The following is a 13,465-nucleotide window of genomic DNA, read 5'->3' on the forward strand; positions in this document are numbered from 1 at the left end:
TACTGCGGTTTTCAAAGCTCTCTTATAGTTTATCTGCACTTGAAGTTATTTACAGAGAGAAACAGCCACACGCAGACGAATTATTAATAAATTACTCTCCCTCGGCAGAGGGTTCAGTATTTAATCAATATTCGTTTAATTCTCAATTAAATGTGCTTCCCACTGATAAATTTAATAAAGCGAGATAACTTGCTCTATGGTGTTCGATGATACCACCATCCACTGAATCGGTGGTCGTCAACGAGGGAAAAATCGGAAAAGCGTGCGATGGCAGGAAAAAGTTTCTTGGGGCACGCGGAAAAACCCGGAGGGTGGATTAAATTCAACTTGTGAATATGTTTTTTTCAGTGATACCCCACCGAATGAACGAAATGTACGTGCAGTTACGAGAAAGAAGAGAAACTGAGGGACCACATGAGCCCATGAAGAGAGATAATAGATCAAGGGGGTGAATATCAAGGGTGAAAAGGTAACGAGAAAACATGGACGCCTGAAGGCACTTCCAGGCAACTGCGGAAGCCCCCCGTGAACGAGAATATAAAAACTCCACTTCGGTTGACTATAATGAGGTTATTCCAAGAGCATCGTTCGATTTAAAAAATGTCTGAAGAGTGAGGCCAACAAATCCACAAGTAAAATACATTTGCCTCGAGATTTTCCACAATTTAGCACTCTCCCCCACCGCTTAAAAGATTTTCAAGTACCATTCGAGGGAAATGAATGCTCGATCGGTTTTCACCGATATTTCTGTTTATTGGCACCGCTGTGTGCCGTAATACTTGACCATCGTGAAGGTCACGGACGAGTGGACAACCAAGAGAGAGTGCCTCTACTTTTCCATAATAATGGGAAAAGAAAAATGAGAAACGGGAGCGATTTACTTTGTGCTTGGCGCGCGGTGCGTTAAGAGGATTATACCTCTATCCAAGAGGTAAGTGGTGGGTATATGCTTCACTTTTCACAGGACCTAGTATTGTTACCTATTATCCGATGTGATTAGTCGATGATGCAGGTAAAGCTACCACAGGGGGTCCCCCATTATGCCGCAACTCTCGATGGTAGTGTACAATTTACTTTTTTTTTTATGTTACTCTTAAACGTGTGGCAGTAAACAGTGAATGGGGAGAACAATGGGGTGATCTTACGATTCTTCATTCTCAGTTTTCTCAGTTCAAAAATACCGCCCAGTGGACGCCAACTGGGAATAATCGGCCAGTGGGGGGAAACTGGGATCGGGATAAAAAAATATAGAAATGCTTTTCTTGTTTCTTTATCGTCGATGGAACAAGGAGAAAGCCGCGGGTTTTGGGGGATTTGCATGGTAGCGTGAGAGGATGGATGAGTGCAGGAGGCTCTAGCCGCATAGACCAATCGATCGTGGAAAATTATTGGAACAAATGGGGGAGTTGGGAGTAAACGAGGGAATAACTTTCTAGTAAATATTTTGACCCTGATGAAGGAGTCATGATATTTATTTTAGCATTGTTGAGAATAATAGTGGATCAATGTATTGTTGGGGAGGGATTGAAATTTATTGGCACCTAAAGCAGGATTTTTCGGGGAGCGACGTTTAATGAGATTTGGGAGTAGACATTGATTTGTTCTGAATTGCGAGTTTTTCTCTTTGAATTTTTAATGGAAACGTGATATCACAGGAATTTCTGGGAATTGCACTAGTTTTACCCCAAAATTGATGGACAATCTATCTGTAATTCATTAATAATTCAATCAATTAACAATTCCTCAAGATTTCAGTTGCTAAATCATCGGAATGTTTAATAATATGAGTTCAAGTTGAATATTAATTAAACACAATTATTAAATTTCTCATTTATCTTGAAAATTCCTGAGAATTTTATTGTGCATTTTGAATAATAATTGATTTCTCAATGAACATCAAAGACGATTGAATTTTCATTAGATGAAAAACTCGGGGGAATTATTACTACAATTTGAGATAAAAAAAAATATTTCAAAGCCCCGACCAGACCATGAGCCTAGAGCATCATGACCTAAGAAACCGCTGTAAGATTTACCGCTTTTTTATCACCAGGAATGAAAAACCACCTGAAGGAAAATATTCATCACACGAACGTCAATTTACCATCGATAACGATGACGGATGACACGTGTACTCCCGTGTCTAACATAATCTTGGGTAAAGTAAGAAAGCGAAAAAAAAAAATGCGAGTAAAAATGTGACGTTGAGGATGGCAAACAAGGTGAACAATGCAGGCATAGTGAGCCCTGAGAATATACTAGGGATTGCGTTGGAACGTTTAGACAACAAACGATTAACGACAGGGAAGCCAGGAGGGATTCCCAAGGTACAATGGACGATGGGTAAAGTTAAAGGGGAGTAAGGATAAGAGAAAACCACGTAAACAGGGAAAGAACAAGCGAGACAGAAGCTAAAAAGAGGTAGAAAGAGGTGGAAAATAGCTTCAGTCCTTCGGCACTGTACCTTACATTATATAAGCTACAGTACTGAGAGCGACTAATTACTCGACGCGCCGTTGAGAGTAAGCGAGAATTAAAAGGGGGTCTCTGTCTGAATTTGTCGCGTAATGTTTCTCATCCTCTCTTGCTGTTAGCCACCGGGTAATAAAGAATATAAAAGTATATCTCATCCTCTTTTTGCCTTTCTAATTCCCCTTTTTATCCCAGTGCCTGACTTATCTGCCCCAACCTCGACATTTTCCTCGGCACCTTGGAGGAAATCTCTTTCACGGTGACTTATCCAGCGTCGAAATAAAAATGGAGTGGGAGAGAGAAAAAAAAGCATTAAATATGAAGAGCTCTCATTTCTCGTTAATTAAAGTAAACCAGCACTTGTCCCGTAAAACTTCTCAATCTCGAGGGCTCTTTAATTTATTTTACCCCATTATTGCAATCACGGAAGCAGCTCCGCCTGTTACGACCCTCTTGTTGTATTTTTTTTACATTTAAAATGATAAAAAAATTAAGGTAAGAGGTTTATGTAGTTTACTGTGGTTGAAAGCATACTGGGGTAAAAAATATTATTACAATTGTCGGGGAGTAATTAAAATGTCAAATATTGTCGTGAGTTCGAGGATTTAAGTCTGCGTTGGTCAGAACGTATTGATTCTAATTTGAGTTTCAGTTCGGTAGAGTGAAAGCATTTTATTAAATATTTGGGAAATTCAGAAATTCAGGGAAGAGTAAAAAAATGAGCAAACTGTTGTAGATATAACGTTGGACTATATTTCGTAATTTCGACTGCAGAAATTCGAAACCTGTCGAGTGTACGTTTCAAAACAAGCGAATAGTTAGTTTTTATAAATCAGTGAATTTGTTGTTGTCGATCAATCATCGATTCGTTGGGAATTAAATTATCTCTTTTCATGCTTTATTGTATTGCAACACCTTTGAGAATAATTTTGAGAGTTGATTAATAAATAGTTGTGATTAATTTGATAATTCCATTAATTTCCATTCTGGAAAGAAGAAAAATATCTACTATTTTCAACTTTTTCATCTCCATCAACCCTGGATTTGCGTTTTGGAGCTTGTACCTGAAGAAACCGAGCGAATAACGAGAACGAGTATCCGTTATGGTCGTGGAAAATGGAGTCCACGCCCGTAGTCATTACTTTGGGTGTAGGTGGCAGAAAAAGCCCATACTGAATAAAAAGAAAGGGATTTCTTTCACTAGAGAAATGAAAGTGTATAGGGGTGTGAGCGTCAAGCGAGGAGGAAGAGAGACCTTAACGAAAAAAGCATACAAAAAAAGGTGGAAATGAGAGATATGCAAATGAGAAAGGAAGCATAAGTAGTTCGCCTTTTTCTCCATACCTGAAATGAAACCGCACGTGAAAATAGTGAGGAAGGAAGAGGGGACGAAGATTCCACTGATGCTCGAGCGAATCTGATGCTCTTGGAGACTCTGAACCCACTCGACTCCTTTTCTTATTTGCCCCTCTTCTGGAAACATACCCAAACACTCTCTCCGTTACGGAATGGCAGACGGAGAGTGTAGGAAAAATGGCTGAATGTGCATGTGCAGATTTTGAGTTCCTTGAGAAAAAAAATAACGGCTACGAAAAATAAGATATAATAATGAATTATAATCCAATGATTAATTCACTGCAACAATAAAAATATTTCCCATGCTAATCAGTAATCATCTAATTATAATCGACAGAGGCAAATCGACCTGCGCTCTCTCAAGCCCTCAGTCCCTTCAACTATTACCATAACAACAACCGCCCAACTATTCCCCAAAACACCAACCGGTATAATATCACCTCAGCTAATTCAACCGGGAGGAAATAATTATCCAACAATTCACTGTGCATTACCCCCCTCCCATTATCCAACAACCAACGAAAACCCCTCGCGGGAAAAAAAATCGAAAATAAACCATCCCCCATTGAATAAACGTAACCGAGCGATTTCAACTGGAGAAGGCTAATAAGCATGAAGCAACTTGCGACTCGATTTCAGGAAGCGCTCACCGAGTGCATTGTTGAATACACCGACTCCCAAAGTATATGAGATAACGTTGAATAAAATTCCAAGGGGTGGGAATACACATAGGAGTGGCCGGGACAATGCCGCTGCGACGAGAGTGGCTTTCCATTTTTTTTTCAAGAGCCGTTGGCTGGAATCGGTGACAGAAGCCGATCGATCGTGTCGCCTGGCTTCAAAGAAAAAATCAAGCGTTATATACCTTTTCCCCCGCAACCCCCCTCAGACCGCCAGCCCCCCGCCCCGATCTCATCCCCCCGTGCATTCTTCCTCGACTCCCTCATTCCAAAAAAGAGGAAAAAAAATAAAGAAAGAAAAAACCAATGTGTACCGGGGGGTGATGGTTGGAATAGTGGCAATATGGTTGTGTACCCCGGGTGCGACATCGAGCTAATCAGAAAATGTAGGAGCGCGGGTAGACTAATAGAGAGTGAAAAGGCATCAAATAAACAAACAGCGGACGCGGCAGTGGCGTTGCTGGTGGCTTGATGGTGGATGAGGAGGAAGAGGAGGAAGAGGAAGAGAACTCAGGGGTTAGAGGAGAGGAGAGGAGGAGACGGTGCTCAACGCCGAGGTTACACCATGGGGTTGTTAGGGGGAAGGTGGTGTTGGGGGATTGAGGGGTTGGTAGAAAAGGCAAGGCATGTCAGAGAGTGAGGGAGGTAACGGAGGGTAGAGGGAGAAAGATATAAATAGAGTGGGGAGAGGAAAAAACACGGTGGAAACGAGTTTTGGTGTTGAACGTCCGCGGTACCCGTTGAGGTGGGGTGGAGTTGGGATAGGGTTGGGGTGACAAGGGAGGGGGCGAAGGGGTAGGCCAAGCGCGGTTTTTCCGAGATGAGAGGAAGTGAAAGGGCATTGTGGAGTGGAGAGGGGTGATGGAGGGGCGGAGAGTTGAAGGGAGATGACGAGTGTGGGGAGGGGTGAGATAGGGCTATTAGGGCTGGATGTAGGCGCCGCCCAAGCTATTATAGAGGGTTGTTTCATTTTGCTCCCTTACTCCACTTCTGCCGCATTTCTCTCGCCTGGTTGTATATATCCTGCGTGAAACTAACGGTGAATATTACTCCCTGGATTTGTGTGGGTGTGTGGGTGTGGGGGGGGTTGGAGTGAGATGACGCGATACAGTCGCTTTTGGGCTTGTTGTACTGTCGTCTGTATTTGGAATCTATTGGTGGTGGAGAGTTGTCTCTGTTGCTCTACCATCCCAGGGCTCTGGGTAATCGTACATGTGCGTTTTGGGGGCGGCAGGGAGGGATTCGTGTTTGATGGGCTGTGGGAGGGAGAGGGAATTTAGCGACGGGTTGCCCTGGCAACGGTTGCGCTCGCAGGAGATGCCTTTAATAGGTATCTCCTCTCTTTGGTTAGCTAGATGGGCTTCCGACGGTTTCTCTGGTGGTGGAGGCACCATGTGTGAGAGGTAACTCGCCAGGTTGACGAGAGCTGCTGAGAGTTGTTTGGGAGGCGGAGAGAGGACTTATTTGAATTCGATGGGAATTTTTTTTTTTTGGAGGGGGTACAAAACTTCGCGCATTTTCCCTGGGGAATTGGGTGGTTAATTTATGGGGCTCCGTGACAGCCGGTATTAATTAGCTTGTTTATGCGGATTGCCGGGGTGAGGCGAAAAATTGGGTGGGGGAATTAGTCGATTATGCGGGACTGATTGATTAATTTAGGGGAAGCAATGCAGGGATTGCGCGGAATTTCCGAAATTTTAGTCGTGCTCAATGATGTGGTTTTTATTGCTCGATTATTGGAGTATCGTTGAATGTCGGTGGGAGTGGAAAATATTGGTCGTTGTTTGGCATGAAAATTGTCTGGTGTTTGGTTGAAAAATTTTGCGAGTACGATGTTCATTGATTAATTCATTCTCCCCGCCAATGGCATATGCCAATTTTTCGTATTCGCCAGAATTATCCATTTGATTCCTCCCTGTAGTTATCTCTTGTCACGTATTAATTTTCTTCAACAGTCCTTTAGTTTAATTTTGCAGAGCATTTGTATAGTTTTTATTTCGGCATTACTTTCGTGTCTCGACTTTCAAAATGAATTCATCCATTTATATTAGATGCACGTTGATTGTTAATGATGCTATCTCGTGGCTTTTTTTTTCTTGTTAGTTTTCTTTTTGCATGGGGTCTGGAGTTGGATAGAGAGCGTTTTCACATTTCTGTTGAGAGGCGACAGGGCAAAGAGTATATATGATGGGATAACGCAGTGTCGTTGTTGGTTGAATGGAGATACATTGGTATGCATTTCAGTGACGAAGCTCTGGGGCAGAAGGTGGACAGATGGGGGAAGTGGGTGGAATAAGCAGAGTGGAGAGGAAGTGGAAAAGAGGAAAGGTGAAAAAAATCATGAGGGTGAGTTACATTTGCTGGTGTACAGTGGCGACAGCTCGTCTAAATGCTAATAGCTTTATCGACTGTAACTCAAAGTCTCGGGTTTCGATTCTTACCCGACATTGCGGCCAACCAAGGGATTGCAGACACGCGCCTCCCTCGCGTTGTGTCTTTTCTCTTTGCCATTATTTCTCAGTTGGATATTTTCAACGGCTTTTCTTCTGTCTTCCCGATGATATTGTCAGAGTTATGGACGACGTCATGTTTTGTAATGAGGCTGGGGTCATGAATTTATTCCCTCATTTTGCATCTTTGCAGCACGCGTTGTGATAGAACTGGAAAAAAAAACTGTAGCTCGATAATAGTGTAATTCCAATTTTTTGTTTTAATCAATTGTTTAAACTAGAAAAATTGGTTGGAAAGAAGTTTGAAAGTTCAGAGTGAGGTATTGATGAGCTTTTGAAATAAATTTGACGTTTTTCTTTTCTGTTGCAGATGATTTTTAAATTGATCTCGGTGAGTTCGTCAAATTAACGAATATTGTCTGCAGTTGAAACAAACAATTTTGCCTCAATTGTGGGGACAGTGGACTGTACGGAAACACCTGGGGAATACTTGTGCGACTTCTCGAATCGACGAAACCGGAACGTCTCAGTTTACACATCGTCGAAGACTACAATTACGGATATGTCAGGAGGAATCCCCTTTCAAGTTTCTTACGTAATAAGTGGAGTATGTTCTACAATATGAAAACGTTTTACATAATCTCCATTCGTACGAGATAAGAGGATGAATGGACAGCGACGTTTGAGATGATTCTGGACACAGTGAAGCTAATTCTGTATTTCCTCGAAAATTCTTTACACAAAATAAAAAAATGTTTTTTCAAGAAAAATCGGTGGAAATTCTACTGATGCTGGAGGCTGATATTTGGGGCGATAAAACTATGTTAAGTCTGAATCGTGAGACATTAAGGGATTGGTTATGAAAAAATAAAGTTGTAAAATGTAATGATGGGATAGAGACATGTTTATCCATCGGTAAAAGGGCCATAACATACTGGAGAATGGTCGCGTGGCTGACGAGGGTACTTGTAATTACTGATAATAGCTGCTGAAAGAGAGGAGAGAGGGGTTGGGCAGTGAGCCCTCAGAATCCATTGGGCAGTTGATGGTTCACTCTCGTCTGTACCGAAGGAAGAGAGAAACAAGATCTGAATTGGAGTGGCATCGGGGGGCGCCTCTCGATGAGCCCTTGGGTTTTATTCTAAACAACACAAAGCCCCGTCGGCACCCCCGGTATCCGTTTCCCACCGACAATCATTTGCTCTTGCTGGAGGCCATCGCTCATCACAATGGCCAAGTTATCCATCCACTCCATCGGCTACTTGTCCGTGAAACGACCAGTTCGCTCCCAGCTAAAACTCTCGACGTCTCACCTCTCAAACTCCCAAGTTATTTTTCTTTTCTACCCTCTCGGATACTCCTGTATTTTTGTTGAATACAACCTGGGTAATTGGAGAGATACTTCACTGCAAAATTTGTCCTTTTTTGCGTCTCGACACTTTCAACTAACTTGCCCTATTACGAGGAAAAATTATTATTTCACTGTGGGGTACTTGTTCCTTAGTTTATTCTTAGTATTTTGAGAATTGGTGAGTTTCTCGGAGATATCTCCTCAACTAAGGAAAATAATTGATTTTTTGTTCAATCCTTTTTTGTAGAGCGGATTGAGAGCTATAAAAAAGTTTATGATGATAATTTCACGATCTCCGTTAGTTTCGGAGATACTTCGTTTTCCAATGCATGGTTTATTCCAACACTTTTCGGTTGATTGCTAAAAAATCTCATCAAATGATGCACTTAGAATACGACTGGTTTTTGTGGACATACTTTGACAATATTTTTTACGATCCCCTTGAAAAATGCTAATTACCATCATTTAAATTAATGAGACACGATATATTCGTTATTGTAGAAAATTACTCGGGATCATGAATAATTTATATAAAACCGAATGAACTGAAATACTCAATTATTATGACGCTTCAAGCGAAATGAACTTCATAAATCCGCGAAAAATTTGCTTCAGGTGAACGAGTACGCAGTCGATGAAATTAATTACTGTCGAAAGAAAATTTAATGCAAACTGATTTTTAATGTGTGAAGCGATGAATTTGAATCGGGATACGATTAACAATAAGAAAATCATCTCCATAAACCGGAATGACCAATTATAGACCTTGATCTGATTGATTCAGTCTGAAAATAATTAACGCCGGTTGATGCTATCCCCAACTCGCAGCCATATCTCTTCCTACAACTTCAATACTTGATCAATCACTTCGATAAATCCCAACTGGCAAATCAGCGCGTGGACACGATATGAAGAATAACTTACCCATTTGCCGTCAAAAGAAATGGCCGACTCCCCCAGGATTAGCCCCCCACCGTCAATGTTTTGGCGTATTACAATAATAATGTACCCAGGGTGATAAGAAAATTGATCGATTGAGATACGAGGGGGTAAAAATGTGTGGATAGGGCTCGAGGGTAGGCGTTGATCACTGGTTAAACTGAAACGTGCGATGCACCCTACCCTCCATTAAAAGTCAGCAGAAGGAGTCCCAGTTGGGATATTGTCTCGAGAATTGGGATGGATGGATAGATGGATTCGCGTTTGGACGACTTTTGTGGTGCTGCTTGGTTGACTCCACATGTCCCATCAGGTTGTATCCTTAATATCGCGACGAAGGAGTGAGAGAGATGCTCGGTAGTTTGGTGAGTAGTTGGTATCCACTCAGCCACCCCAAATGGACCATACTGGGTTATGTATGGTTGCACCCTAATAAGAGCAGGAGGCAAGTGGTTTCCCAGTGGGCCCAGCCAACGGGAACGAGTGCCTCTTGGATATATCCTTCGGCATTTATCATCGATTATATTCACCACTGGTGTGTGTAGCCATGTTGGTAAACTTGGGAATTGCCCATATAACGCCCCGTCGATTCTACAAAGGACGAATCTTTTCTTATTTCATGGTCGTGATTGAGGAGAGTGGATTTGTTGAGATTTGTTGCTCAGATTATTTCTGGATTTTCTACTCCGCTCTTGCCTATATTCCGTTGGCTCACGAGAATCATCGATTCGAGATTTTTTTTTCTTTCTCAGGGGTCCACGGGTGACCACTGATGCCTACATCTCTCAAGAATTTTTTAGTTCAAATTGAAGTACAGGATTTATATACACTGTAATAAAATTAGAATTGAAATCTCGAATTACTCAACTGAGGGGAGATTTGGGGAAATTTTAATTTTTTTTAATTTAAAAATTCCGAAGGTAATTTACCTGAATTTTTAGTCTATTTAAATTTCAAGCTTACGTTGGAAAATTAATTATCATTAAACACGAAAAATCCGAATTCCTTTGAATTTTCAAAATAATCCCGAAATATAGCGACTCTACTTAATTGAAATTGAATTGCGCAAATGCATAAAGAGGGGAATTACCGACTTATCTGCCGTTGCTGGAGAATAATTACTTCGTTAATTATAATTCGCCGGGTATCCTTTAAAGTACCGTAACCTCAATGAGGAACCTCATTTTATCTCTGCAGAAGTTTATATCTACATAATTTCTTCCAACTCCCGTAATTGACTATTTCGCCAACATTTGTTGAAGTTTCAGGGACGATTCACGTTTCCCGTTGAAACTTTGTAAAGCAACGTTAGATTGAACTAGGGACGGCAAATGGCCGCCGAATAGGATCGCAGAGGGAGTTTTGTGCAGCGGGAAAAGGAGGATGAGAGGTGATCGCAGTAGTTCCGCAATCTCGGAGTGCGGATAATCGTTACCCAGCGATACTCAGGCGCCTTGGGTCCACACATCTAACCACATACAAGAGCATATACTTGGTTATATGCAGTGGATCGTTCTCGTTTTCCACACCCATACACCAGAAAGTCACCGATGGAGACGAGAGTGGCTGCGCTTGGCGAAACTTCAGAATCACCACTGCACTCAAAAGCCACTGGGAATTTCCTACCCCAGGATGGACCCGACTCGATGCCATATTGCTCATAACTTTTCCTCTTTTTCCTATTCCACGTCGACATGATTTTTGTCATCAATTCTGTCATCATGCCAAATTGGCAATTGCACGAAAATATTCAATTGGAATCGGTATACGAAAGCGACTCGGAAAATTGATGAGGATTGAATTGAATTTTAGGGAAATCCCACTCTTCAAAAAGGGGTGATTCCCCTGTTTATTGTAAATCATGAAGTTGTTTTCTTTTTTTTCGAAATCCAAAAGCAAGAATTATGAGAATAATAAAAAATTAGGTATGGTGTCTGTAATTTCGAAGCGAAATGTGATTAACGAAAATTTTACGTAGTTATTACTATTATTTACTGTTGAAATTTTTCCGGACTCGTATGGAAAGCGGTTTATGTGCAAAATATACATCAATTATATGGGCGTATATTTCGGCCAGTCATTTGGTATATCATATACGCTGAATATAAATGAGCACATATATATTACCCACAGATATTCGGTATATATCGATCATATAAATATGTGCACATGAGATATAGGCTCGGCCAAAAATATTGTGTCATATATATGATCATTCGCATCAATATTTTTTTAACGAGACCAGTGATCCGCCATTTTTATGTGCATTGATAACGAAAAATGGTGATATCGTTCCATAAATTTTCTTTATCACTTCCGTAATCGGTGAGCAATCTGGAGTTTCGTGATTTTCATTGAATATTCCGCTCGGTGCGAGTCCTGCGGGTCATTACCTCGGGGAAAGTACCAAAATATTACCACAAAAATCAGTATAATGAATCCCGTCAGCATTCAAAGACCCGTAAAACAATACTCCAGCATCTAATTCCCCAGAAAACTCGAAGTAAAAGGACAAAGCGCCACCGACAAACGAAAAAACCCCTCCAGCTGGATAACTCAACACCTGTGCATCACCGCAAAAAAGAATAAACCTGAGGAAGAACCGTATAAACCAGTCAAAGAGACTACCCAGTCGTACCACCAGCTATCAAGGGGTTTTTGTATCGAGGTTAGTCAAAGTATTTCGAGCGCCGAGAATTATTCTCGGGGGGTTAGCACTGGAGAACGACTCTATCCACTGGCAAATACAAATCCCGTGCAATCCCTTCGTAAAACACAACCACCCACATACACCCAACCCCTCACACAATACCACACATGTGCACATATCCAGGGGGCACTCTCTGGCGACATGAGGCTAATATCGCCCACGTTAATTTGCGAGAGGGGGATGAATGCGCCGGAGTCAGAGGAAATGGGCTATCAAGGTTGTGCAGAGTAGGTGCGCGCGCCGATTTTCGACTGCTTTTACGCCATCAAAAAATATTCTAACACCTACATAAACATATGTAAGAAGTTTTTTTCCCCCTGAAAACGGTGCGCAATGATGGATCATCGATCTTTTCTGCGCCCCTTCCAAGATTATCGCAATGATCAATTTTTTTTTAATCGATTTTTTTCGTCAATAATCATCGATTTGACGTATATTCACGTAATAAGAAGAGATACGAAAGAAATGATAACATAAGATTCCGAAAAATTCCGAAAGATTTCGAAAGGACGTGGTGACCGGAGGGATAAAAAAATGGCGGTGTGGGCGAGAGGGTGAGCGAAAAATGGTGCAGACATTCATGGTATTTACGGTAAGACTACTTGTCAAGTCGTGGGGGCAATTTTTGTTTAGGGTCGGGTAGCAGAGTAAGAGGGACAGGACAGAGCAGAGTAGAATGAGGGTGAAGGTAGTTGAAAAAGGTGAAGCCTGGATTTAAGGCTAGGGCTCACAGTGCGACGAGCTGTCCGACACGTTGTAGACTTCAGCCGTAAATTACGATAAATCGAGCTGCATTCTCGATAACCTGTTGTCACCAAAACAATAGTAATCTCTATTTTCTCACTGTCCAAAAATGACGCAGAGTTCGCGTCAAAATATAAATACCTTCGGTTTCTTCGCCGATCGACATTTGGCATCCGCGTAATTTTTATTGAATTCTCTCTCGATGATTCTCTTAATTCTGAAAAAAAAATATGAGTAATACATTTTTGTTATCCGATTATGCTATTGTCATTCTCAAGCTGAGTTTCTATATCCCCTGAGTATTCTCGGCACTTTTTTCTTTCGTTCTCCTTTGGCGAACCTTAATGTGGAATATCTCCTTGGAAAAGTTACATAAAGTTTTTACGATTTCTGTGAGCTTGGCGAGGAGTCGGCTCAAGGTATGAGGTTATTCCTCGGAAAGACGTAGTCCCATGTGACGTAGAACCTTAGGTAGATGGAGGAAATAAATGTGGAGGCGGGGTGTGGAGATGGGGAGGAAAGGGGGAGGGATAATCCCGTGTATCTTTCGGATAAGAGACCTATAAATTTGTTTGGCTTGTCAGCTACGCATTAAGGCGGCAAGCTCCAATCTGTTGGTTACCGTCGATGGCTCTGTCGCGGATTTTCCAAAGCACCCCGACACCCAATCCCCCACCCACTATTCTCCTTGGGAAACACCCTCTCTTATTCTTCTTCCTCTTCTTTGCCTCTTATAACCACTCCTCGGCTGATTCTAGCCACG

Source organism: Fopius arisanus, unplaced genomic scaffold (genome assembly GCF_000806365.1).
Source record: "Fopius arisanus strain USDA-PBARC FA_bdor unplaced genomic scaffold, ASM80636v1 scaffold00001, whole genome shotgun sequence".
NCBI lineage: Eukaryota > Metazoa > Arthropoda > Insecta > Hymenoptera > Braconidae > Fopius > Fopius arisanus.